This window comes from Panicum hallii, chromosome 3 (assembly GCF_002211085.1).
Source record: "Panicum hallii strain FIL2 chromosome 3, PHallii_v3.1, whole genome shotgun sequence".
Taxonomy (NCBI): Eukaryota; Viridiplantae; Streptophyta; class Magnoliopsida; order Poales; family Poaceae; genus Panicum; species Panicum hallii.
Window position 1 is genome coordinate 29,269,319 of NC_038044.1, and position 26,208 is coordinate 29,295,526.

Here is a 26,208-nt window from a genome sequence, read left to right on the forward strand (position 1 = left end):
ACGAAGAGACAAGGAGATGCCTGAACAAGATGCCGCTTGCACTCCTGTTTTTGTATATGATTCCTTCACACCATGTCGCTCTTTCTTCTCACCCCCTACAATATTTTTAATACATGTAGGGAGTTTTTTTCCTTGTATGAAGAGTCGCCAAATATTTTAACAAGACGCCATGATATATATAAGAAGAATCGATCCCACCGGCCGCTACGGGCGGGTAATGCCTTCTCTTGATCCCTCGGCCCTTCTCTCCCTTCCCCTCCCCGCCTCTGCTCGATTCCGCCTCTGATCCCTCGGCCCGCCCCAGCGCTGACGCATTCCGCCCTCTTGCAGTACACGGAGGTTCTTGGCAAGGGCGCCTTCAAGACGACGGTGTATCCTTTCATTTTCATTCTGCAGCCTTGGACGTCGTCTGATTCCGATTTGGAGTCGGCCGGGGGGTCGTTTGACTTGGAGCTATCGATTAAAGATCCCATGTTTAATTATGCCGTGGGAATCTTCTTAGGTTCGCGGCGCTTTGCATGGCGATGGCGTGCGCCATTTGGGTTCAATGCTTTCCGATGCGCTCATCGCCCGGAGTGGCAGCCCAGATGCCGCCTCTATGTGTGGTCTCTTGGGGCGTAGGATACTCTGTCTGTCTGTCTTGTGTTGCATTTATGTGCAAATTTTGACCTCCTTTCATTTCAATACGCGACTGGCAGTGCTCTGCTCTGATTTGCTTGGTGCATTATCTTCGTTTCAGTTCTCCATTTCATTTTGTACCTGTGGTCCAAGACTCATCAAGTTGACATTTAGCTTCCGGGCAATGATTTAAGACATGCACGATTGCAGTGATTATTTAGCCTTTTTTTATCTTTTTGTCTCGTGAAATAGGAGAATAGCCATTATGCTGTGCGTTACCGTCATTTGCACTAGCATGTCATATGCATGTAAGAATAGATGTGTCATTTTAGTGTACATTTATAGTTCTTTTTTACTTTCTATGTGCAGAATACATATATCTTCGATATGATAGCGATTGGAATGACTTGGAATTAACTATGTTTGTGCCACAGTAATCTTATGTATTCGATGCATTGCTCACTTTGAGTACTAGTGTTTAGATGCTTGTAACAGAACTCTGTTTTCCATACATTTTAAAGAGACCAGTGCTATTGTTTTTTATTTATGGTAGCATCAAGGACAAGTCTTGTGCATTTCCCTTGAAAAATTCTTTTTGTTGACCGTACGTGATGAAAAATCAAAGCATCTGTACTTGTGTGACTTATATTTGCTAAATGGTACTGTTATCTACTCTAATCATATATGTGCACCTGGGATCCTTGATTTAGATTTTATTGGCATAGATACAAAGCTTTTGATCAAGGGCTAGAAGTTGCATGGAACCAGATCAAAGTGGGCGATTTACTTTGAAATAACGATGATTTGGAGAGGTTAAGATCAGAAGTGCCGTTGCTCAACACCCTCAAGCATAAAAACATAATAAAGTTCTACAATTCATGGCTTGATAGGAAAAACAACAATATAAATCTCATCACAGAGGTTTTCACATCAGGGACATTGCGCCAGTACGTTCTCTTGTGCCTCTTTGATTGTAATTGTTGTCCTTCAGATATTTTGCACATCCTACATTAACTGAAACCATCTAGGTTGCCATTGTTACTGTCACTTGTCACGAAGCATGATAAGATGTCATGTTTAATTTGCACCAATCCTAAAAGTAAACAGCATTGATATGAACCAAATTGGAACTATATGCATGTTCGGTCTCTCAAAATGCAATGACCTTCCTTGTCGAGCCTTATATCTATCACGTTCTTTTATTAGGTACCGCATTAAGCACAAGAAGGTAGACATTAGAGCTTTAAAGAAATGGTTAAGACAAATCTTGAGTGGTCTTGTGTAACACCCTAAGATAATTTTTCCAAATTTTAATGAATTTATTTTGGCTTAAATAAAATTTCTAGAGCTTTCTCTAATTTATCTTGCATTTAAAGTAATTTTATAACACAATTTAATATAAGATCAACTTGCTTGTGCATTCATGCTGCCGCATTGTTTTAATTGTGTTGGGTGTATAGGTTTTGAATTCAAATGGAATTGTTTGAAAAGTTTGAGTGTGGAAAAGAAAAAGAAAGGAAGAAGGAAAGGAAAGAGAGCCCAGCCAGCCCAACCCAACCCTTTTCCCTTCCCTCTTCTCTCCACGCGGCCCGCCCACGCTGGCCCAGCTCTTCCCTCTCCCTTCCCTCCTTTCCCCGCATGGGCCGCCGAGGCCCAGCTCCCTCAGTGCAGCCCAGCCCGAGCGCCCTCACCCCTCTCTTCCTTTCTCCCTCTGCCAACCGGGCCCCTCCTGTCGGCGCCTCTCTTCCCCACCTGAACCGCGCCCGCTCCCTTCTTTCTCTCTCTGGCTGCTGGTCCCAAGCTGTCAGTGCCTTCCTTCCCCCTTCCCCTTTCTTCTCCGGCGCGCAACTCCTCCCCGAGATCCCCGGCGAGCTTCTCTCCCCGGGCCCGCACGCCAATGTGACCCCGCCGCCCTACAAAGAGCAGCCCCAAACCCCTCTGAACCCTAACCCTAACCCCCGCAGCCACCACCGACGCCCCAGCGCCGCCGCCCCCTTTGCTCCGCCGTGTTACCCTCTCTGCCTCGCCGTCAGGCCGCTGCTCCGGCGTGCCATAGACCCCGGCAACCCCCGCGCTCGCCTCACCTCGCCACCTGGAGGCTTCCTGAGCCCAGCATTTGTGCCCCGAGCCTCTGCATCATCGGGATTTCGCGAAGAAACCGCCGCCGGTGAGATGTGCCGCCGCCCCAATTCCCTCGTTGCCGGCCGGTATCGGGCTGCCCTAACCCCTGGTTACCTCCGCAGGGAGTTCCCCGACCGATCCGCGCGTCCAAGGGACCTCGAGCCCCTCTGCTGCAGCCTGTCCGCGAGCGCCGCCATACTTCCTCCGCCCGGCCATCGTCGACGTGTACCCTACACGGCAGCTCCGGCAACCACAAGCCCCTGGTGAGCATCACGTTCCCTCCCTGATGCTTACGCGCTAGTTGTCGTGGCTTTTGGCTGGCCGTAGCATCCGGAACGCGCGCACGCCGGCATTGTCCGCCACCCCGAGCCGCCCTCGCCGTCGATATGCCCTAGCTGTGCCCAAACCCACCACCACAAGTGCCCAGATGTGTTCGTCGTGCCAAGCCCTAGCTCCCAGGCCTGATGTCGTCCAAATCCGAGCCCGGACGGCCAAGATAGGCCAAGTCCGGTGAGTTGTAGCTGTGCGCCGCCGCGGGCCTTCCTTCTCCGGTGACTCCCGCCACCGGCCGTAGTCCCTTGGAACCCTAGCCGCCCGATCTGTAACCAACGTTCGAGATTAGATTGCGAGCCTTTGGATCTAAGCCGTGAGATCAAGATCCAGTAGTCCTGGGTGAGAGATACCGGTTCGGCCTGGCGATCTTTCTAAAGAGCCCCTGAGTTTTTCTCGAATAAACCCGCGGTCCACTTCAGTTCTATAATATTTGCGGTTTAGCCCTGTTTCTTGCACGGACCCCCTTGAGCTTTCCAAATTTCAGGTCCGAAGTCCAGTTTTCTTGCACCGAAGCACCTGATCTTTATAGAATTAGAACCCGCAGTCCAGCCCAACTATTTTAAGGCGTTAGCCCTCAGATCTTTTTAGTTTTTACGTGTAAACCCCCAGTTTTTGCACAGAACCCCTTAGAACTTTCTGTTTTCTTACAGAAAGGCCCCTGGACCCTGTTTTACCCCTAGATTTCGCGTCTTAGCTCTGTTTTAGGTGATTCTTGCGCTCACGCGATCGTTGTAACGCGTAGAACAGCTCTAGCATAGTTTGGTGTGCTGTTTTTATGTAATGTTGTACTGTTTCTTATCTTTTGTCCTTGTTTGCATGTATGTGTGTGTGTTGGACCATGTTTTGGCATTGCGATCGTGAGTAGACGCTGAGCCTTTGGACGAGTACCAGGAGCCACATCTTTTGAAGCTTTTGAGCAGCAGCAGGAGAACTTCGAGGAAGGCAAGTATAACATGAATATCCTATCACTTTTAAATACAATTTCAAATTGCATTTTAATTCTGTATGCCTATAAGGATTTCCTAGCCACCTTTATCCTTATATATATATATATCCTTGGGTTGCATTGTGGTTAGTTTTGCTAGGTGCTGCGCTCTTACATATGATGGTCCTTTTTAATTAAATTTGATTAATGGTTCTATGCAACTTAATTCTGAGAGTGGCCCTCTGTGCTGTATGCTTGAGTGGCTCACGTCTCCTTAAAAGATGTTTTTGATAGAAACATGGTTTAGGGGGCCAGCACGGTGCTTAGTACTTGGTTGGCCACTCTCCATAAGGACCGGTTCATAGAGCGACAACCTGGGACAACCGCGCAACCACAAGACTGGAATGGGACGGTCTTGACTTACTAATTAGGTCATTTTGGTTCGGGAGTAACTTACCTGCGTGGGCAAGAGGGGTGGTAAGCTTCAATGGTCCCTGCTCCTCCGGCTTGGTCTGTGCTGTGTGTCTTGTACCCCCGGAGGTGGGCCCCATCGTTGCTGATCCAGAAACCTTAGCGGTTACACCTTACCAACGTGATCCTTTGTAACGGTCTCGTAGTGTGTCTGCTAGCCATCTCACCTAAGGAAGTGTGATGAACAACTAGCGTAGCTCACGACTTGTGGGTAAAGTTGTGCAACCTCTCGAGAGTGTAAAACTGATATATCAGCTGTGCTCACAGTCATGAGCGGCCCAGATCCTCCTTTTGATTAGTGGGGTTATCAACCTTTGGTTAGGGAGATTCCCCGGGTGGTTTTGGTTTGGATGGTTCTCGGTAGTTCTTAATTAATATTGATTAATTTCTTATGAAATTTGGGTTATGGTAATTCATCCACTTGTAGTAATTAGCTTTAATAAAATTTACCAAGATTAAAAGCTAATGCAGTTGAGTCAGCTAACCCTAGAGCCTCATAACTCGTGTTATACTTGTTGAGTACAAGTTGTTTACTCACACTTGCCTCTTCCTCTCTTCTGTTCTCTTTGGGACATCTTCGACTGCTGCTCAGTACCAGGCGACGTGGAGGACTACATCAGCGGACTCGACGATTTCTAGGCGTTGTCTCCCAGTTGACGTCCCTGTGGCGCCCTGCTCTTCATGTATTTATTTTACGCTTCTGCATTCTTTGAACTGATTCTTGATTTAGTTGTAATAAAGATATTCATTTTATAATTTATACGCTTTTGTTCGTGACATGTGTTGTGATATCTTGATAATCTGTTGTATATATGCGTGACTTGATCCTGGCGCATATATGATTGCTCGATTTATGTTCTTATAAATCGGGTGTGACAGATTGGTATCAGAGCCGTGTTGACTGTAGGACGAAGCCTAGATAGAAATGGTCGATTTTACGGACTTCCTTTCGCTGCCTTGTTTCCGCAAAGCCCAAACTTTCGATTCTGCTTCGATTCCTTGAGTTCTAAACCTCGATTTTGCTAATCCTCTCTACATTTTCCAAGAATTAGTCTGATAATTTCAGTAGACGTGGCCTGCGATTTTCTGACTGTCCTCATAACTCTAGGATGCCTTTGCAAAAGTACGCTAGAACGCCTGTTTGTTTAGTCGAGTGGAGTGATAAACTCGACTAAGTTTTGAATATTGAATGTTTGTTATTGTGCAAATGTTTGATTTGGATTTTTGGTTGATTGCATAGTCTGGTAGTTACACTTGTTCATGCAAATCGACCCTAACACTGACTTGAACAAGATAATAAAAATTGAGTTAGATCATTGGGGGTAAAACCTATACTCTTTTCTCTCTGCCGTATCCTGTCGAAGTTTCATTTCCGCAGCTGCACAATATCTTCTTCTCATAAATTTCGCTATGCTGCAAACAGATGGTGAACACCAGGAGCACCGGCACCGGTTCTGGCCAGCAGGGACAGAACAACCAGAGCACTGACCAGCCGCTGCCGATGCCTCCACCTCTGACTCCGGAGCAGTTCTTCCAGCTCCAGATGCAGATGATGGCGACCCTGAACAACACCGTTCAGACGCTGCAGCAGATCCACGCTCAGCCGCCACCTCCTCCACCGCAGCAGCCCCGCGACAGGCGCGCGGATTTTGTGAGGGGTCACCCGCCGACGTTCGCTCATGCGGCTGACCCGCTCCAGGCTGACGACTGGCTTCGTTCGGTGGAGCGCCAGTTGGATGTCGCTCAGTGCGACGACAGGGAGCGAGTCCAGGACAGCTGCGAGGCTCAGCTCTCGATTGGTGGGAGTCCTACCCAGCTCGGGACCGCGACACTCTCACTTGGGTCCAGTTCCGGGAGCGGTTTAGGCACCATCACATCCCTGCTGGAGTGATGAAGATGAAGCACAAGGAGTTCCTTGCGCTTAAGCAGGTAAAATTCGAGAAAAAATCTTTCCGCAATTTCTTTTTGAGCTCAAACCCACCCTTGTTGTAAGAAATGCTGAGTAAATTTCCATCTCCTTTCCGGTGATTATCATTTCAGGAAGTTATGACGGTGACTGAGTACCGTGACCGCTTCCTCCAGCTCGCTCGCTACGCCCCCGCTGAGGTCGCCCATGATGGCGATAAGCAGGAGCGCTTCAGGGAGGGACTGGATGACCACCTGGAGTACGCGCTCATGAACCACCGCTTCGACAACTTCAACCAACTGGTTGATGCTGCCCTCAACACCGAGCGTAAGCGCCGGGAGATTGAGGACAAGAAGAGGAAGATGGCTCCTGCTACGTCGGGTAGCAACACCCGGCCTCGGTACCAGTACCCGCAGCAGCAGCAGCAACACCAGAGGCAGGTCCAGCAGTACCAGCAGCGCTAGCAGCAGTACCCGCCTCGTCCTCAGCAGCAGCAGCAGGCGGGACCGGGCCAGAGGCTTCCAGCGCCTCCGGCACGCTCTGCTCCACCGGCTCCACCAGCTCCGCGGCAGGGAGTGCCTACTCCTCCTGCCGGGCAGCAGGCTCCAGCATTCCCACGGGCGTGCTATCACTGTGGCGAGCCGGGGCACTACGCCAACGTCTGTCCCCGGAAGGCACAGTCAGGACACCAGGGGCGTGCAGCACAGCCCAAGGCCCCAGCTCAGGGCAGGGTGAACCACGTGACGGCCGAGTCAGCAGCCGAGGCTCCCAACATGGTTATTGGTACGTTCATGGTCAACACTCACCCTGCTACAGTGCTTTTTGATACTGGTGCTACGCATTCTTTCATTACCCGAGCTTTTGTTGAGCATCATGGCATTCATACTAGCACATTAAAGAGGGGCATGTTAGTATCTTCATTGGGAGGGCAGTTGAGGTCTCATATCTTCTGTCCCAAAGTCAGTGTTATCATAAGGGGGGTAGAGTTCAGTGCTAACCTGATGGTGCTAGACACCAAGGGGATCGATGTGATCTTGGGAATGGAGACCCTTGTTAGATGGGGTGTCAAGATTGATTGTGCTCAGAGGACTGTCCACTTGTCGGCGCCAGATGGACAGGAGGTCACAGTCAGTGCTTCGGAGCCTTCTGGAATTCTTTGTCAGATGGAGGCTAGACCCACAGATGGTATTCGCGTGGTGTCTAAATTCCCGGATGTCTTTTCGGATGACTTGCCAGGTATGCCGCCTGATCGCGACATTGAGTTTTCTATTGATCTCTTGCCTGGCACAGCTCCTATTGCTAAGCGGCCCTATCGTATGGCACCTGTCGAGCATGAGGAAGTTAAGAAGACTGTCGACGAGTTGCTAGCCAAGGGCTATATCCGTCGCAGTTTCTCTCCTTGGGCTTTTCCTGTATTGCTCGTAGAGAAGAAGGATGGCGCGAAGAGAATGTGCGTCGATTATCGGGATCTGAACGCAGTCACCATCAAGAATAAGCATCCATTGCCTCGTATTGAGGATCTCTTCGATCAGCTTCAGGGTGCTTGTGTATTTTCGAAGATTGATCTGCGTTCGGGTTATCACCAGCTGAAGATTCGTCCTGAGGATATCCAGAAGATGGCATTCACCTGCAAGTATGGGCTATACGAGTATACGGTCATGTCCTTTGGCTTGACCAATGCTCCGGCTTTCTTCATGCATCTGATGAACAAGGTTTTCATGGATTACCTGGACACCTTTGTGGTGATATTCATTGATGATATCCTGATATATTCCAAGTCAGAAGCAGAGCATGAGAAGCATCTGAGGCTTGTGTTGCAGAGACTCAGAGAGCACAAGCTGTATGCCAAGCTCAGCAAGTGCGAATTCTGGATTGATGAGGTCCCATTCCTCGGTCATGTGATCTCCAAGGGAGGTATTGCTGTGGACCCCGGAAAGGTGAACAATTTCTCCAAGACTGCGAAGCCTTTGACTTCCTTGCTAGAGAAGGGTGTGGATTTCTCTTGGACTGATGAGCATCAGAATGCCTTCGAGGAGCTGAAGAAGAGGTTGACTACGGTGCCAGTCCTTACTCTGCCAGACCAGAGCAAGAGGTTCACAGTGTATTGTGATGCTTCGAGGGATGGTCTTGGTTGTGTCCTGATGCAGGATGGCAGAGTTATCGCTTATGCCTCGCGGCAGTTGCGCCGGCACGAGCTGAATTATCCCACCCATGATCTGGAGTTAGCCGCAGTTGTGCATGCTCTGAAGATATGGAGGCATTACTTGTTTGGGCAGAGGTGCGATATCTACACCGATCACAAGAGCCTCAAGTATATTTTCACTCAGAATGAGCTGAACATGCGGCAGAGAAGATGGCTAGAGTTGGTCAAGGATTATGACCTGGAGATTCACTATCATCCGGGCAAGGCTAATGTTGTAGCAGATGCTCTGAGCAGGAAGAGCTATGTTAACATGGCCGCGGCTTTTCAGATGCCTCAGGAGTTATGTGAGGAGTTTGAGCAGCTGAGTCTGGGTTTCTTGCATCATATCTCGAGTGCAGCATTCGAGGCAGAACCCACTCTAGAGGCAGAGATCAGGCAGCATCAGAAAGAAGATAAGAAGCTGCAGGAGATCCGTGAACTGCTCAAGATTGGCAAGGCACCTCATTTCAGAGAGGATGATCAGGGTACCTTGTGGTACAAGGGTCGGATATGTGTGCCAGATGTAGCGGATCTCAGGAAGCTGATCTTGAGCGAGGCTCATGATACGGCATATTCCATTCATCCGAGCAGCATGAAGATGTATTATGATCTCAAGGAACAATTCTGGTGGCATGGGATGAAGCGTTCTGTTGCGGAGTACGTGGCTATCTATGACACTTGTCAGCGTGTCAAGGCAGAGCATCAGAGGCCAGCAGGTCTATTGCAGCCATTGAAGATTCCAGAGTGGAAATGGGAGGAGATCACTATGGACTTCATCGTCGGATTGCCTCATACTCAGAAAGGGTACAACTCCATATGGGTAGTAGTGGACCGGTTGACGAAGGTTGCCCACTTCATTCCGGTGAACACTACTTACTCCGGCGCGAGACTCGCAGAGTTGTACATCTCCAGGATCGTTTGTCTGCATGGAGTTCCGAAGAAGATTATATCTGATCGAGGATCTCAGTTCACTTCACGGTTCTGGGAGCAGTTGCATGATTCGTTGGATACGAAGCTACGCTTCAGTACGGCTTATCATCCTCAGACAGATGGGCAGACGGAGAGAACCAACCAAGTGTTGGAGGATATGCTTCGAGCCTGTGCTATTCAGTATGGTACCAGCTGGGATGGATGCCTGCCGTTTGCGGAGTTCTCGTATAACAATAGTTATCAGGCCAGTCTGAAGAAATCCCCTTTCGAGGCTCTGTATGGTCGGAGGTGCAGGACTCCGCTGTATTGGGATCAGATTGGCGAGATGCAGGTAATTGGTCCGGATATTGTTGAGGAGGCCGAACAGCTGGTACAACAGGTGCGAGAGAACCTGAGGGTCGCGCAGACTCGTCATGAAGCGTCCCCCCCATCAGGGAAGACTTAAAAGTGTTACTTTATCAGTCCCAGGAGGCTGATAACACTTTTATTACATCAGATGGTACATCACCGTACAACTCTTCGCGGTAATGGGCAGTGGAGCGCCACTATCACGAGGATTACAACGAAAACCCACACTACTACACTGGCTACGAAAAGAGAGTCATCAGAGTCTTGCGCCATGCGGAACTCCGGTTGTGGCCCTGACCACAGGCAAGACTGGGTGCAGGACGAAACCCTACTCGACGTCTTCGGGGTTGTAGTCTGGATCTTCCACTGTAAAAGTAAGAATGGGGTGAGTACGAACGTACTCAGCAAGTCCAATCGCACCCACGGAGGGGGTTATAAACAGAAATCCATGCACAGGACAATCCAAGGATAAGGTTAGGGTTTATTTGCGGAAAACTCGGTTATATGCAAAGGTTCGTTTAAAAACATTTTCAAAACAAGTTTTCAAATACCAAGAAGCACATGACGTTGGTCCACACAGGATCCAAGTTTTTAAGCTGCTACCGGACTCCCCGTCCACCACTGCCGGACACTTTCCAACCAACTCACACCAGCCCAACCATTCCTTGAAAGAAACACTAGTTATGTGACCACACCGTAACTTGCCCAATACCGTGGGCACGGCTATTCGAATAGATTTTAACTCTGCAGAGGTGTGCAACTTTACCCACAGGTGGGGTACCACAGCACGATCACCTTAGTGTCGGTGCAGATCCCAACAAAGCCATTACCCAACTTAGCTAGACCTGACTAGCCACCACGGGATCGGGATCCATCAAGGGGTCATTCGACCTATCTCCGAGGTTTAACCGGGGCATAAGCCACACAGAGCTTATCCCTTTTCCTTGATCACCCGTTGCTCTCAGCCCTCCTGATGGCTATCAGACTAACTAGCGGGATTTATGCTAAGCCGTTGCCCATACAACGGTCAAGTGGTTTGCACGACAGGAAGCTAGGTGAGATGACACATCAACTCAGTCCTTAGGGGTGACAAGATGGATATCTCCCTTCCTCGCTCAACCACACAGGTACGAGCACACCAACGGCAATTCACACAGAAATGCCATCCATCCCGTCTGACTCATCTTTCAAAACCACATTTTATCCCTTCCCACACGCACACATTTCTTTATAAAACCAGGTGGCCAAGGTATGGCTATCACAAACAAGGGTGGCTATTCTACCATGTTTTCAGCAAGCAAAACCATGCAATTTTATAAAATAGGCCACTGGGTGGTGTTTATAAAACTAGGATAGAAACATGCATCAAAGGGCGGAATTGAACTTGCCATCATCAAACCCTTGCGGGAGGTCCTGATCGAAGCACTGTCCCTCGGGCTCGGGATCGTAGAACTGGTCTTCGTTTGCTTGGTCACAGTCGGGACCTTCCTCGTTCACTCCGTGTCCTAAGGCGCAAACAAACAGACACACAATCAAGCGAAAGAACTAAAAGCTTTCATCGTTGAGCTTGAATCGGAAATAATTTAGTTACGGAGTTAGGGGTAATATTTTTGGGTGGTTTCTTAATGGCATGGCTAGAACTATACTAGAAAGGGCGTGGTAAAGTTTCATGTCGATCGGAGGTCGTTTGGCGCATAAAATGACGAGGTGAAGGGGGTTTCAGGGGCTAAACAGGGGTCCAGGGGCTTATTCGCAACTCTCCAGAAAGAGTAAGGACCTTTTTGCGAATCCTAGAAATACTCAGGGCATGCTAAAGGGTGTCAAGTGTATCTAGGTTTAAGTATTGGAGGGTTCAATTTGAATTAATAGAAAGAGCGAGGCTTCTTTTGCAAAAAGGGAGTGAATAGGGGGGTGTTCATGGGAAGGGGGGTTTTTGGGGAAATACAGGGAAGGGGAGGGGGCTCTGGGCAAAAAGCCCCTTTCTTCCTCCTCTCCCCCGCACAGAACAGAGCAGGGGGTGGCGGTGCCGTCGCCCGGCCGATTCCGGCGGCCTGGGGCACGGTGGCGGCCGGGGATGGGGGCAAAACGGAGAGGGGGTCAAGGGGAATCGATCCCCCCACTCACCACGGGCTGGGGTGGCGTACTGCGGCCTGCCCACGGTGGCTAGCGCGCGGCGGGCGGAGGTGCTTGCGGCGGCGGCGCTGCGAGCTAGGGGAGGGGGCGCGCGGTGGCGAGGGCGGAGATGGTGGTCGGGGCTGCGCGGAGGTCCTACTTATAGGCCGGGGAAAGGCGGTGGAGGGGGGGTTCGGCCGGCAGCCCCGTGAGTGGCCATTAATGGCGCTTGGCCGCTCGCGGCCGTCGTGGTGTGGTGGCGAAGGTGCCGGGGCGTCGCACGTGGGGGGAGCTGTGCGGCCACAGTGGCCGGGAGGTGACGGCGCGCGCGGCGGGGCAGAGCGCCAACGGCGGGCGGCGCGGCGTGCCGTGCAGCCTCGGGGGCGTGTGCGCGAGCGCATGGGCGCGGGCATACGCGAGCCAGAGCGTGCGTGCACGGGGAAGGCGGGGAGCAGAGACATGCGTGGGCGTGTGCGCGAGCAGTGCTAGCGGCGGATGTCACGGTGGCTCGGGCGGAGCGCGCACGGCCGGCCGGCGTGGCGAGCGACGGGCGGCACGGCGGACGGCGCGGTCACGTGATGCACGCGCTGGGCGCGTGCGTGCGTGGGCCGTGCGTGCGCGCGAGGGGAAAGAGGTGGCCGTGGCTCGGGAGCCAAGCAGGAGGGGGGGCGGGTGGCGCGGGCTGAGCGGCGCTCAGGAGCAGAGGAGGGGAGAAGAGAAGGGAGGAGAAGAGAGGAGGGAAAAGAGAAAAGAGGGAAAAGAAAGAGAGGAAAAAAAGGAAAGAAAGAAGAGAGAAGAAATGGGAGAGAGAGAAAAGGAAAGGAAAAAGGAGAGAGCAAGAGGGAAAAGAAAGGGAAGGGGGGTCGCGTCGGCGCCGATCGCGGCGGCGACCGCGGTCGGTCGGCCACGCGCGTGCGTCCTCCGCGCGCTGCGTGAGACGAAAAGAATCGCGCCGGCGCTGATCGCGGAAAAGCGGTCGCGCGTGGTCGTCGGCCGCCGAGCGGTGCGGGATGGGACAGCGATCAAGTTCGGTGTCGTTCAGAAAGGATTAGGGCTAGGGTTTTGACGACGAACGGCTTTTAAACAAAGCACTCTAGCGCGTGATTTAATTTGGTGGATTCTCAGGGCATCACACGTCAGAAGAGTTATGCGGATGTTCGTCGTCGAGATCTGACCTTTGCAGTGGGTGATCATGTGTACCTGAAGGTCTCGCCGATGAGAGGAATCCGCAGGTTTAATGTGAGAGGGAAGCTAGCCCCTCGATACATCGGTCCGTTCAAGGTGTTGGAACAGAAAGGTGAGGTGGCATATCATTTGGAGTTGCCTCCCAATCTCTCAGGAGTGCACGATGTGTTCCACGTGTCTCAGCTGAAGAAGTGCTTGAGGGTGCCGGAAGAGCAAGCACCGATAGAAGGGTTAGATGTGCGGGAGGATCTGACCTACACCGAGCATCCGGTGAGGATTCTGGAGGCAGCTGAGAGAGTTACCAGAAACAAGAAGGTCAAGATGTGCCGTGTTCAGTGGAGTCATCACACGGAGGATGAGGCTACTTGGGAGCGAGAAGATGAGCTGAGGAGGACGTATCCCAATCTCTTTGCTAACTAGCCTATTCGAATCTCGGGACGAGATTCCTGTAAGGGGGGTAGGTTTGTGTAACACCCTGAGGTAATTTATTTAAATTTTAATGAATTTATTTTGGGCTCAAATAAAATTTCCGGAGTTTTCCCTAATTTATCTCGCATTTAAAGTAATTTCATAATGCAAGTAATTAAAATTTATTATAAGTCAACTTGCTTGTGCATTCATGCTGCTGCATGGTTTTATTTGTGTGGGTTTGAATTCAAATTTATTTTGAATTCAAGTGGAATGGTTTGAATGTTTGAGTGTAGAAAAGAAATAGGAAAAGGAAGGGAAAAGAAAGGGCCAGCCCAAACCCTCTCTCCCAGCCCGGCCCAACTCCTCTCCTGTCCTTCAGCCCGACACGGCCTCCCTCTCCTCTCCTCTCTCTCTCTGACCGGCCGTCCCCACCTGCAGCGCCCCGTCTTCCTACCCCTTTCTTCCTTCCCCGTTGCACACCGGCCGTCCGAAATCCCCGGCGAGCCTCTCCCCTGGGCCCGCACGCCAAGGCAGCGTCGCCGCCCTACAAGAAGGGAACCACCGCGCCCTCGAACCCTAGACCCAGTCGCAGCATCCGCTGGAGATCCCCAGCGCCGCCGCCCCCTTGCTCTGCTGAGTCGCCTCTCTGCCTCGCCGTCGGGTCGCCTCTCCGCAGCACCGCAGCCTCCCCAAACCACGGTGTAGCGTCGCCACGTGCCCAGGAACACTTCCGAAGATCCAATTCCAATCTCGTTCCCTGCGGTCGCCAGAATTGCGCGGGAGCAACTTCGGTGAGCTCTCTGTCCGCCGTGTAATTCTTGGATGCCGGTGATCTCAGGATCTCCCTCACCCCCTCTGCATCTCCACAGGAGCCTCCAGGATCCTCGGCACCACCGTCCTCCACAAGCGCTGCCGTCTCCGTCGCACGGCCATCGTTGACGGCCATCCTCCGCTGCAACTCAGGCCACCACGAGCCCTTGGTGAGCTTTCCCCCCCTTCCCTGGTCCGTTTGCGCCGGATCTCGTGGCTTTTGGCAGTCTGTAGCGTCCAGGTCGCGTGCACACCGGCGAGCCGCCGCCCTTCGTCGTCGTGCCGTCGCTAAAGTCCCCTTGGCCGCTTCTGTTCACCCTAGAATAGTTCCCCGTGCCACAGCGATGCTCCCCGACCCGAAGTCGTGAAGTTTGGCCCACTGGAGCGGCGGGAACGCCGAGCTCCGGCGAGCCCGAGCCGCGCGCCACCGCGGAGACGAGCTCCGGCGAGTCAACGCCGCCGTCAGACCCTCCAACTCCCTCGGAACCGTTCGATCCGATGTGGGCGTCCGTGATTAGATCCAGATCGGGATGGGTCCGAGCCATCGGATCTCGATCTGACGGCTGAGAGTCAAAGGTACCGGTTCGCGGGTTAGATTAGATCTCGACCGCCAGATCCAAATCCAATGGCCCCAAACAAAAGTTACCCCTTCAGCCGTTCCTTTTTGCTAAAGAGCCCCTGAGTTTTTCTCAAATAAACCCGCGGTCCGCTGAAGTGCAATAATAATTGCAGTTTAGTCCTACTTCTTGCACCGAAGCCCCTGATCTTATTAGTATTAGGACCCGCCGTCCGTGCCGTGAGTTTTAGCGTGTTAGACCCTGAGTCTAGGGTTTAATTGCGTTTAGGTCCTCAGTTTTCGCACAGAAACCCCTGTAAGTCCTGTTTTTCTTGCAGATAGGTCCCTGGATCTTGTTTTAAGCGTAGTTTTCGCGTTTTAGCTCCGTTTTAGGTGTTCTTTATATCCTCGCGATCGTTGTAACGCGTAGAATAGTTCTAGGCCAGTTTTATGTGCTGTTCTATTATATTGGTGTACTATTTCTTATATTTTGCTATTGTTTGCATGTGTGTGCATGTGTGGCCCATGTATTGCTGTTACGATCGTGAATAGACGTCGAGCCACCGGAGCAGTACCAGGAGCAGCCATCTTCCGAGCAGTTCGAGCAGCAGCCGGGAGAGTACGAGGAAGGCAAGTATAACATGAACCTCCTATCACTTTTAAATACAATTTCATACTGCATTTTAATACTGTATACCTATAAGGACTTCCTAGCCACCTTTATATCCTTATATATATCCTATGGGTTGCATTTTTGGTTAGTTGTGCTAGGTTGCTGCGCTATAACATATCTGGGTCCTTTTTAATTAATTCGACGAATGATCTTATGCAACTTAATTCTGGAGCCGACCCTCTGTGCTGTGTGCTTGAGTGGTTTGTGCGTCCTTAAAAGATGTTTTGTTAGAAACATGGTTTGGGGGGCCAGCACGGTACTTAGTGCTTGGTTAGCCACTCTCCATAAGGACCGGTTCATAGAGCGACAACCTGGGACAACCGCGCAACCACAAGACTGGAATGGGACGGTCTTGACTTACTAATTAGGTCATTTTGGTTCGGGAGTAACTTACCTGCGTGGGCAAGAGGGGTGGTAAGCTTCAATGGTCCCTGCTCCTCCGGCTTGGTCTGTGCTGTGTGTCTTGTACCCCCGGAGGTGGGCCCCATCGTCGCTGATCCAGAATCCTTAGCGGTTACACCTTACCAACGTGATACTTTGTAACGGTCTCGTAGTGTGCTTGCTAGCCATCTCACCTAAGGAAGTGTGATGAACAACTAGCGTAGCTCACGACTTGTGGGTAAAGTTGTGCAACCTCTCGAGAGTGTAAAACTGATATATCAGCTGTGCTCACAGTCATGAGCGGCCCAGATCCTCCGTCTGATTAGTGGGGTTATCAACCTTTGATTAGGGAGATTCCCCGGGGTGGTTTTGGTTGGATGGTTCTCAGTAGTTCTTAAATAATACTGATTAATTTCTTATGCAATTTGGGTTATGGTAACTCATCCACTTGTAGTAATTAGCTTTAATAAAATTTGCTAAGACTAAAAGCTAATGCAGTTGAGTCAGCCAGCCTAGAGCCTCATAGTTTGTGTTATACTTGTTGAGTACTAGTTTGTACTCACACTTGCCTCTCCACTTTTCTATTCCATTTCGGATATCTTCGACCGCTGCTCAGTGCCCAGCAACGTGGAGGACTATGTCAGCGGCTTCGATGACTTCTAGGCGTTTGTCTCCCAGTCGACGTCCCTGTGGCGCCCAGCTCTTCATGTATTCATTTTACGCTTCCGCATTCCTTGAACTGATTCTTGATTCAGTTGTAATAAAGATATTCATTTATAATTTATACGCTCTTATTCGTAACATGTGTTGCGATATCTTGATAATCTGTTGTATATATGCGTGACTTGATCCTGGCGCCTATATGATTGCTCGATTTATGTTCTTATAAATCGGGTGTGACAGTTTGTAACACCCTAAGGTAATTTTCCCAAATTTTAATGAATTTATTTTGGCTTAAATAAAATTTCTAAAGCTTTCTCTAATTTATCTTGCATTTAAAGTAATTTTTTAACACAATTTAATATAAGATCAACTTACTTGTGCATTCATGCTGGCGCATTGTTTTAATTGTGTTGGGTGTATAGGGTTTGAATTCAAATGGAATTGTTTGAAAAGTTTGAGTGTGGAAAAGAAAAAGAAAGGAAGAAGGAAAGGAAAGAGAGCCCAGCCAGCCCAACCCAACCCTTTTCCCTTCCCTCTTCTCTCCACGCGGCCCGCCCACGCCGGCCCAGCTCTTCCCTCTCCCATCCCTCCTTTCCCCGCATGGGCCGCCGAGGCCCAGCTCCCTCAGTGCAGCCTAGCCCGAGCGCCCTCACCCCTCTCTTCCTTTCTCCCTCTGCCAACCGGGCCCCTCCTGTCGGCGCCTCTCTTCCCCGCCTGAACCGCGCCCGCTCCCTTCTTTCTCTCTCTGGCTGCTGGTCCCAAGCTGTCAGTGCCTTCCTTCCCCCTTCCCCTTTCTTCTCCGGCGCGCAACTCCTCCCCGAGATCCCCGGCGAGCTTCTCTCCCCAGGCCCGCACGCCAATGTGACCCCGCCGCCCTACAAAGAGCAGCCCCAAACCCCTCTGAACCCTAACCCTAACCCCCGCAGCCACCACCGACGCCCCAGCGCCGCCGCCCCCTTTGCTCCACCGTGTTACCTTCTCTGCCTCGCCGTCGGGCCGCTGCTCCGGCGTGCCATAGACCCCGGCAACCCCCGCGCTCGCCTCACCTCGCCACCTGGAGGCTTCCTGAGCCCAGCATTTGTGCCCCGAGCCTCTGCATCATCGGGATTTCGCGAAGAAACCGCCGCCGGTGAGCTGTGCCGCCGCCCCAATTCCCTCGTTGCCGGCCGGTCTCGGGCTGCCCTAACCCCTGGTTACCTCCGCAGGGAGTTCCCCGACCGATCCGCGCGTCCAAGGGAGCTCGAGCCCCTCTGCTGCAGCCTGTCCGCGAGCGCCGCCGTTCTTCCTCCGCCCGGCCATCGTCTACGTGTACCCTACATGGCAGCTCCAGCCACCACAAGCCCCTGGTGAGCATCACGTTCCCTCCCCGATGCTTACGCGCTAGTTGTCGTGGCTTTTGGCTAGCCGTAGCATCCGGAACGCGCGCACGCCGGCATTGTCCGCCACCCCGAGCCGCCCTCGCCGTCGATATGCCCTAGCCGTGCCCAAACCCACCACCACAAGTGCCCAGATGTGTTCGTCATGCCAAGCCCTAGCTCCCAGGCCTGATGTCGTCCACATCCGAGCCCGGACGGCCAAGATAGGCCAAGTCCGGTGAGTTGTAGCCGTGCGCCGCCGCGGGCCTTCCTTCTCCGGTGACTCCCGCCGCCGGCCGTAGTCCCTTGGAACCCTAGCCGCCCGATCTGTAACCAACGTTCGAGATTAGATTGCGAGCCTTTGGATCTAAGCCGTGAGATCAAGATCCAGTAGTCCTGGGTGAGAGATACCGGTTCGGCCTGGCGATCTTTCTAAAGAGCCCCTGAGTTTTTCTCGAATAAATCCGCGGTCCACTTCAGTTCTATAATATTTGCGGTTTAGCCCTGTTTCTTGCACGGACCCCCTTGAGCTTTCCAAATTTCAGGTCCGAAGTCCAGTTTTCTTGCACCGAAGCCCCTGATCTTTATAGAATTAGAACCCGCAGTCCAGCCCAGCTGTTTTAACGCGTTAGCCCTCAGATCTTTTTAGTTTTTACGTGTAAACCCCCGGTTTTTGCACAGAACCCCTTAGAACTTTCTGTTTTCTTACAGAAAGGCCCCTGGACCCTGTTTTACCCCTAGATTTCGCGTCTTAGCTCTGTTTTAGGTGATTCTTGCGCTCACGCGATCGTTGTAACGCGTAGAACAGCTCTAGCATAGTTTGGTGTGCTATTTTTATGTAATATTGTACTGTTTCTTATCTTTTGTCCTTGTTTGCATGTATGTGTGTGTGTTGGACCATGTTTTGGCATTGCGATCGTGAGCAGACGCTGAGCCTTTGGACGAGTACCAGGAGCCACCATCTTCTGAAGCTTTTGAGCAGCAGCAGGAGAACTTCGAGGAAGGCAAGTATAACATGAATATCCTATCACTTTTAAATACAATTTCATATTGCATTTTAATTCTGTATGCCTATAAGGATTTCCTAGCCACCTTTATCCTTATATATATATATATATATATATATATCCTTGGGTTGCATTGTGGTTAGTTTTGCTAGGTGCTGCGCTCTTACATATGATGGTCCTTTTTAATTAAATTTGATTAATGGTTCTATGCAACTTAATTCTGAGAGTGGCCCTCTGTGCTGTGTGCTTGAGTGGCTCACGTCTCCTTAAAAGATGTTTTTGATAGAAACATGGTTTAGAGGGCCAGCACGGTGCTTATTGCTTGGTTGGCCACTCTCCATAAGGACCGGTTCATAGAGTGACAACCTGGGACAACCGTGCAACCACAAGACTGGAATGGGACGGTCTTGACTTACTAATTAGGTCATTTTGGTTCGGGAGTAACTTACCTGCGTGGGCAAGAGGGGTGGTAAGCTTCAATGGTCCCTGCTCCTCCGGCTTGATCTGTGTTGTGTGTCTTGTACCCCCGGAGGTGGGCCCCATCGTTGCTGATCCAGAAATCTTAGCGGTTACACCTTACCAACGTGATCCTTTGTAACGGTCTCGTAGTGTGCCTGCTAGCCATCTCACCTAAGGAAGTGTGATGAACAACTAGCGTAGTTCACGACTTGTGGGTAAAGTTGTGCAACCTCTCGAGAGTGTAAAACTGATATATCAGCTGTGCTCACAGTCATGAGCGGTCCAGATCCTCCTTTTGATTAGTGGGGTTATCAACCTTTGGTTAGGGAGATTCCCCGGGTGGTTTTGGTTTGGATGGTTCTCAGTAGTTCTTAATTAATATTGATTAATTTCTTATGAAATTTGGGTTATGGTAATTCATCCACTTGTAGTAATTAGCTTTAATAAAATTTGCCAAGATTAAAAGCTAATGCAGTTGAGTCAGCTAACCCTAGAGCCTCATAACTCGTGTTATACTTGTTGAGTACAAGTTGTGTACTCACACTTGTCTCTTCCTCTCTTCTGTTCCCTTTGGGACATCTTCGACTGCTGCTCAGTACCAGGCGACGTGGAGGACTACATCAGCGGACTCGACGATTTTTAGGCGTTGTCTCCCAGTTAATGTCCCTATGGCGCCCTGCTCTTCATGTATTTATTTTACACTTCCGCATTCCTTGAACTGATTCTTGATTCAGTTGTAATAAAGATATTTATTTTATAATTTATACGCTTTTGTTCGTGACATGTGTTGTGATATCTTGATAATCTGTTGTATATATGCGTGACTTGATCCTGACGCATATATGATTACTCGATTTATGTTCTTATAAATCGGGTGTGACATCTTGTCTACCTACACAGCCACGATCCACCAGTAATCCATAGAGACTTAAAATGCGATAATATATTTGTAAATGGAAACCAGGGTGAGGTAAAGATTGGAGACCTTGGTTTAGCGACTATTCTGGATAATGCACGTTCAGCTCATAGTATCATTGGTAAGAGTTCATTTGATTAAAATATTCCAATTTTCCCATTCAGACATTTGGATTTTCTCATGTAACCTCTGTTCTTCATAGGTACACCGGAATTCATGGCACCTGAACTCTATGATGAGGAATACAATGAGGTTGTAGATATTTAGGCATTTGGGATGTGTTTGCTGGAGCTTGTTACATTTGAATACCCATACTGTGAATGTTCGAATGCAGCACATATATATAAGAAAATCTCCGATGTCAGTTTACTTATCCTTGTATTGCATCCCCCCGCCCCCCCCCCCCCCCCCCCACCTCTTCTAATCAGTTTGTCTTTATGAGACTCTATGCACATTCTATGGTTAGGATAAAATCTAAATGATGTTTTATGACATAACGTGTTATTTATCACAGTTAACTGAGAACCACACATCATTCTGTACAAACAAAGTACATTTTTCTAATGCAATTTGCGAGATGTGCATCTACTAAGATTATTTGAAGGTGTAGCATCAAGATAAATGTTCTAAAAATGTGTATGCTATCTGACTAATACATCTATGCACAGAACAATTTTAGTGCTCAAGATGAAAAGATCTTGTTGGCTTCAACAGAGGGTTTCTTTTTTTTTTCGTTTTAGTTGCTGCAGTGTTTGTTCATTACTTGCCAGCATAAGCCACTGGGATCTGAACGAAACTTGAATTTTATTTTGAAAATTCTCTGCAGTTTTTAAGTGAGCGATCAGGGTTATTCATCAGTGAGTACTATGTTGGAAGCGCAGAAGTCCATAGAAATTGCATTAGTAACTTCTAGCATGATTTACTTGAACTGCCATAATGGAAATGGATAGCACTTAAGCCATAAGGAGTTTCAAATGTATCCCTGTGGTGGCTGTGTACTGGTCAACAGTGGCGGAGCGTGACGCGTAAGCAAGAGGGGGCCAATTGCTCAACTATTTGAGCTAGTATAATTAGGACTACGGGTATAATTGCTCAACTATGGGTAAATCCTCCCATATTAGTAAAATTTGTGCTGGAAAAAAGGGGGGGCCAGGACCCAGTATGGCCTACACGTAGCTCCGCCACTGCTGGTCAATATGCCTGTGCTTTAGTACTACTGCTCATAGAAACCACAATACCACATCAGTGACCACTGCCGCTTGAGCTGTTATAATGGATCGATGGTAGTTCCTGGACGCAGCATCTAGCTCTGAGGTTGTCTTGTGTGCTGCTACCATGTTGTGTTATGTGCTCAACCTGCTGTCAAACTACATATAGTGTCATACTAGAATCACCGCGCGTCGTTGCCGCGCTTGGGCCTTTCTGGACCAGCGTGAATACCGTGAGCCTATTTATCCATGTGTTGGTGGAATTGTATTTGAGAGAGTTAGAATAGGCCAAGTTATTTGTTTGAGCCTCGAGATTTATGTTTCTCTGGTGACGATGCGTGTACTGAAATTGAAGCAAGGGTGAATTGTATATTTAAGACGCTGGGATATATAGAAGAGTCAGGTGGTTGTCAGATACTTGATCTTAATTACTATCCGTGGAAATCATTGTGCTCATATGTGCTGAAGTTCGAGGAACAAATAGAGATGATCAGGTCTTATGGTCCTTATTTCACATCTTTGGTTGAGAAAGGACTGGTTTAATTTGAAGATAGATTAACTTTCATAAGAATCACTTCAAACGAAGGCTCCTTTGCTTTTACACACTTGTTATATAAAATTCATACAACAAATGTGAATTCAGTACCAATCCATTCTGATATTTGAGGTGGAATCAATGTTGGATCATACTGTTTGTGGAAAACTTCAGCACTTTCCCAATCAGCTCTTCTGCTCTTTTCAAACATCATTAAAAAACTCAAGGCTATAGGTACCATCACATAAACGCTATTTTGTACCTGAGGAACAAATTGTAAAGATGAATTATTATTGTTGTTCGTTGATTGGTAAGAAAATATCAAAATAGAGTTATGCATTAATATATCTTCATACCAAAATAGAGTTATGCATTAATATATCTTACTTGCAATCAGATTATGTGGAGGAACACCCTCTATCCTTTGTGTATTCATATCTATTGCTTCCAACAATTATTTTGGAGATGCTGACAGTACAAGCATAATAGCACCAATGTTGTTTCTCTGAGATACCAATGATGGTGATGGGTGCAGTGGTATCGTTGTGCCTATGAAGAAGTACCAAATAATCAGCATCAATACATATCCAGGGATAACCATCAGTGACTGAACTTAACCTTTCTAACCCAAAGATTTTCTATTAATATTGCTGCAATGCATTTATATTTTACAATAAATTTATCGTTCTTCTACTTGACATCAAGTGTTTCATGATAATTGTATGAAAACTTATATGTTTTAGTAGCACAGTATAGCTATTGCAGCCCCTAAATGGTTCGAAGTTCAAAGGACAATGATGAAGTGATAGTAAATTTATATTACCTATTGATAAAAGGTATATCAATGGTTGTTTGTTTTGTAGAAAATGAGCTACCGTTAACTAATATTTTGTATCATTAATATGTGTGCGTTCAATATACAGAATGGAAACAGTGGAATTGTGAAAATTTCCTTTGTTGACCTATTTCAAAGATCCTTGATTTGAAATGGATTGTTGATATATACAACATAAAATATTTATTTGTCAAGCTTAGTATGAAAACATTGCTAAATATATAAATCATGCATATCTCAAATTCTAATTCCGTAAATATGCAGTATATGCTAAACTTAAGAGCTAGGTGTTAGGAGCAAGAGGAGGAGTAACCTGGATGTTGGAAAAGTTGATCATCATGGATGCTGGGAGCAGGACGAAGGCCTTGAGGTTGTGTTCTGTGCCCCCATAGTCGACAAGAGGCACATATGAAGCAAGCAAGCTGCAAGTGCAGATCGAGCATGTGTTGCCGGCTTTGCCGCTGTGAAGGGCCCTGCTTTCATCCTTGACAAAAGCATGTCACAAGTGAATACAGGTAGCACTCTGCTGGTGTTCTATGCACAATATCTTGTCAATATGCGGCGTGCATTTCGTCAAACATGTTGGGGGCACTGGGAAGCACACGGTCAGCACGATGGGAGGCCACAGCAGTGGACAGAGAGCCCTCCCACAATCGAGGTGATGGCTGCTCGGCGCCCAAGAGTTGCGCCAGGGCCACCATCGCTCGCGTCGCATGGGCAAATTGCACCGGGAAACAGGGCGTGCATCGACTCCAGCGGCGGACGGGTGCACCATGATGGTGTGCTTATGGTGCCGAGGGGATAAAGCGCCGCGGCTCGGTCCCTGCTGTTCCCCGCGCTGACCACCGTATCGCCGGCAGCTGTCGCCACGGGAGCCTCGCTTGTCTCTGCGGCCAAGCCGGTGCTGAGGTAGGCAAACGCTGACGAGCGGTGGAGGCCGACCTCCCTTCCCTGCAGCCGTGGCCCCATGTGAGTCGAGGCCGCCGCCGCCGTGGGAGCCGTGCTCGTCTCCGGGGCCGGATCGACAGCGAGGCAAGCAAGCGCTGCCGCGCGGTGGAGGCCGACCTCCCAAACTCGCATTCGCAGCCCCCATGAGCTGAGGTCGCCGGCGCTACGGGATCCGTGCTCGTCTTCGGGGCCGGGCCGACGGCGAGGTAGGCATGCAAGCGCCGCCGCGCCGTGGAGGCCGACCTCCCCACCTCGCGGCAGGAGCCCCATTTGGGTGGAGGTCTCCGGCGAGGCCTCTCCGCAAGCTCCGCGTTCAGCTCTCCACCGGGGTAGCTGCCTGAACTGAAGGCGTCCCGACAGAAGCGGTGGAGGAAGGACCGGAGGAACAGCGGAAGAGAATTCAGAAGCGCCGCTGGTCGACGTTTCGCGAAGCCGGCGCCATGGCCCAAGCCTTCAACGATCTTAGCCATCCATGCAAGATCTAACGGTCGAGAATTATACAAGCGACATTGCCCTATAGAAAGCCTCGGTTTGGGTCAAGGAATCGAGTTTAGAGACTGCCATACTGGTGCATGCCATCATTCTCAAAGAGTTCGTGACTTTTTTTTAACACAAAACACAAACTAGTTTGTTAGCCAGCAATTGGATTGCTTGCCACTGTTCTTTTTCTTGAGTGGCTTGAACACACCAGAGTATGCATATACTAGCAGGCTAGCCTATAGTCTGCTCTAGTAACGGATTTATTGTATCATCATTCATGCCCTGTTCGTCCCAGGAAACATATGCTTCATTGAATCGATTGCCATAGCACAATTCAGTGACATTATACATTTTCACTTTCATAATCTCTTGATATGGTATGGCTGGCTGAAAAGCCTGCTTCGTTGACTAAGATTGATGATCCTGAAGTGAAATTATTTATAGAGAAGTGCATCACCAAAGCTCCTGAAAGACTCTCAGCAATAGAACTATTAATGGATCCTTTTCTCTTAGATGTTGGTGATGAAAAGATATTCTATCCAACGCATCCAAGTGCATCAGGTATGTGACTGAATTTGCGATATCTTACGTTACAGATGCAGATTTCAGTAAACTTCCTCTGGTCCTCATATAATCATAGAATAAAAATGGCAGGTACTGCTGGCAGTCCAAACCCAAGCACAAGTTACAGATATGACAGAGTAGCATCATCTGTGGGCCGCCATGATCGCACAGGTATAGTCATGAAGAAGTATAATGACCTGGCAAACGTGACAAAAATTTAGGGATTCACTGGTTTGAGGCTTCTCTTCTTATGCCTTCTTGTGAAATGCAGGTAGCATGTCAGATTCACATCCTACTGACAACTACACACATGACACCATGGATCCACATGCTGCAATTGGTCGACGAAGTATCACAGTTGAGAGTCAACGGAAGGATTTGAATACGATATTTTTGAAGCTGTGCATTGCTGATCGATTCAACAGTTTTTTATATATGATCAAATCTTGTTGAGTTCATTTTATTGTTAATCCAGCACTTCTCTTCTACCCATTTTTCCTCCCAATGCACAGGTCATGCCCAAAACATCCACTTCCCATTTGATATTGAAGCTGACACGTCAATCAGTGTTGCAACCGAGATGGTCGTGCAGCTGATCTAAGGGCGCGTTTGGTTAGCTGTATATAGCTCAACCTGGCTCGTGGGATACAGAACGCAAACGTTTGGTTGACTGGACACCTAGCTGAGCCTGGATCTTGACGTGCAAAAGGCCCCGGCAAGCCAGGCTCCTGAGAAACGAAAATGAAACGCGTTTCTCCGCAGCCTGTCTCGCGCGGGACGCGAGGGTGTACGTGAGAGGTGATGGCGCATGCAAGATTCCAGGCAACCAAACATCTGCTGCATTGATCCTGTTTCTGCGGATTCAAGCAAGCAAACAACAAGATCATGTATGCATAGAACCTGTCCCCGCTCAACCTAGATGTTGCATGCGAGCCAGGCTGACTTGGGCAGCGAACCAATCGCGCCCTAACAGACCAAGATGTAACGGCAATTGCTGAAATGATAGATGCTGAGATACGTGAGCATATTCCGATCCTGATTGGGCAGCAGAGGAGTCAGTTGACAACCAAGGGGATGAAGGTGCTCACTCTGAGACCCAGAGTTCAGAAGGAGACGAGGGAACTTCTGAATTTCGTAACGAGCTTGATGCCTCACATAACGGCTTTAATTTGTTCAAGAACAGCTTCCTTCTGGGCGGTCGGACTCACCCAGGAGAGACGGCGAAATATTCCAACCCAACCGGCGGTGGTGGAGCCTCCCTCCTACTAGAAAGTAG

The 26,208-nt window shown here is 49.4% G+C and overlaps 1 long non-coding RNA gene and 1 pseudogene across 1 annotated transcript; one reads left to right on the forward strand and one right to left on the reverse strand.

Annotated features, from left to right (window-relative positions):
* LOC112885395 lies at positions 1–26,208 on the forward strand (annotated as a pseudogene).
* Positions 22,226–24,293, reverse strand: LOC112884299. Its single transcript, XR_003227078.1, has 3 exons — positions 23,254–24,293; positions 22,493–22,654; positions 22,226–22,367 (listed from the first exon to the last, which is right to left on the reverse strand). It is a non-coding gene; the product is annotated as an uncharacterized LOC112884299 (long non-coding RNA).